Below are 2500 nucleotides of genomic sequence, written 5' to 3' on the forward strand. Positions count from 1 at the left end.
ATCGAAGGGCGACCCACCAATGGCCGCAATAGGAGTTAAATCGAAGGAGCTAACGCCGCTCGAAATCGCCGGACTATGTACAACGCACTGCGCTTGCGTACAAGTAAGCGACGGAGAGACGGAGATATACTTCGTCAGCCAGTACTTTCCGCCGACCGAGAACATCGAAGTCGGCCTCGAACAATTAGATAAAGTACTGAACAGGCTAAGAGGAAAGAAGGCCATCATTGGCCTGGACTCCAACGCCAAGTCTCCGCTGTGGTGCAGTAAGGACATCGACGACAGAGGTGAGGCCCTGGAGGCTATCATTGCACAATATAACCTCCACATCCTCAACAAACCGGGACAGGCGTTCACATTCGAAACGACTAGAGGGCGATCGAACATAGACTTGACCATGACGACTCCGGAAGCAATACCGCTCGTGAGGGAATGGAAAGTACACGAGGACGGAACCTCCAGTGATCATAGAATACTGGAGACGCGTCTCGATTTTAACAAAGGGAGCACTCCACCGCAGCTTCAGGAAAGGAGATACAATACTCGGCACGCCAACTGGGAGGTTTTCCAAAGAGTGATCATAGAGGAGAAGAAGACACTCCGGGAGAAAACCCTCCGGCAGCCGAGCGAGGTTGAACGAATGGCCGAGCAGATGCAGGAAGTTCTCATAAGAGCCTGCGATGCCGCCATCCCGAGGAAGAAATGGTATCACAGATCGGTGCCGTGGTGGACGCCTGAGCTCACACGAGCAAAGAGGGGAGTCTACCGGGCAAGGAGAAAATACCAGGGGACCAGGGACCCCGCAACGAGGGAGCAGGAGAAGCTGCGGTACAGGGAGGTTAGGAAAGAGTACGTAAGGGCAATCACCAAGGCCAAGATACGTAGCTGGAGGGACTTTGTAACAAAGGAGGGCAACGCAGAACCCTGGGGCATCGCCTATCGAACGGCTACGGGCAAGCTGAGAAGGGAAGAAACAGTGTCGACCCTGCGGACGCCACAAGGAGAAACCTCCAACTGGCGAATGACCGCGGCGGCGATGCTGTCCGCCCTACTACCCGACGACGAGGAAGAAACGGACACGCCGGAGCAGACAGCGATCAGACAAGAAAGTACAACCCCTCCGAACGTCGAGGACACCCCAGAGTTCCGCTACGAGGAACTCAGCGGCGCCGTAAAACGACTAACGAAGGGGAAATGTCCTGGACCCGACCTAGTCGAGGCCGAGGTGATTCAGCGCGCCTGGGGTGGAATCCATCAGGAACTCCTCAGGCTCATGAACAGCTGCCTCACCTGGGGAGTCTTCCCAAAGGTTTGGAAACTGGGGAACGTCATCACTATCCCGAAGGGACCAGAACGGGATAAGAGTAGCCCGAAGTCCTACAGGCCGATTTGCCTACTATCGATGGTGGGCAAGCTGCTGGAAAGACTGATGGCTACTAGGATGGCAACGATGTTCCACGACCACGCCTTAACCTCGGACAGGCAGTACGGATTCCGACCCGGAAGATCTACGGTGGACGCGATCGCAAAATTCCGCGAGATAGTCGAGCGAATGAGCGAGGAAAAGTACGTACTCGCAATCGCACTCGACATATCAGGAGCATTTGACAACGTGTGGTGGCCCAACGTGCTCCACGAGTTGAAGAGAAGAGACTGCCCCGCCAACCTATATCGACTGACGAGGAGCTACTTTTCGGACAGAGCCGTGCGAATCGCGGGGAAAAATGACGCGGTCAGCAAACCCGTCACGAAGGGATGCCCGCAGGGGTCGGTACTGGGTCCAAGCTTTTGGAACCTAATATTCGACGACCTGCTAGCCGAACTCACGGCAAGCGCGACAGAGGGTGAACCGATCGCGTACGCGGATGACATAGTGATCCTGATCGCAGGGAACGCGAGGACCGAACTGCAAGAAAAGGGACAGAACATAGTCACACGCGTTGCGACTTGGTGCGCCAGAAAGAAACTCACGCTGTCGGCAGAGAAAACAGAGATGTTACTCATGAAGGGCAAGCTGGATGCGGAGAGACCACCGATCATCAAAATCGATGGCAGAAGCATAAGAATGAAGCAGGCGATCAAGTACCTGGGAGTGTACCTAGAAAGCGGCCTGAAAATAAACAGGCATGTACACGAGACCACGGAAAAGTGCCAGAAACTATTTAACAGCCTCGCGAGAGTGGCCAAGGCAAAGTGGGGACTCGGACACGCGGCCATGCGTACCCTGTACAAAGGGCTGTTTGAACCGATAACCACATATGCCGCAGCCGGATGGAGCGACCTGCTGAAAGGAAAAGCAAGGAACAGGCTCATAAGATCGCAGAGGATGGCACTCCTCCGAGTGACAAAGGCCTATAGGACAACATCAACAGAGGCCCTCCAGGTCATCGCCGGAGTCATCCCGATCGACCTCCTCATCGAAGCCCGAGCAAGGAAATACAAATGGCGAAAAGGCCAAGACGACGCAAGCAGCGAAAAGGAAATCGCCAGGCAAGCAATA

The 2500-nt window shown here is 54.8% G+C and overlaps 1 pseudogene; it reads left to right on the forward strand.

The window, feature by feature from the left end:
* LOC126877596 (large subunit ribosomal RNA) overlaps positions 1–2500 on the forward strand; it is an 8798-nt pseudogene that overhangs the window by 3241 nt on the left and 3057 nt on the right.

Source organism: Bombus huntii, unplaced genomic scaffold, assembly GCF_024542735.1.
Source record: "Bombus huntii isolate Logan2020A unplaced genomic scaffold, iyBomHunt1.1 ctg00000195.1, whole genome shotgun sequence".
NCBI classification, from domain to species: domain Eukaryota; kingdom Metazoa; phylum Arthropoda; class Insecta; order Hymenoptera; family Apidae; genus Bombus; species Bombus huntii.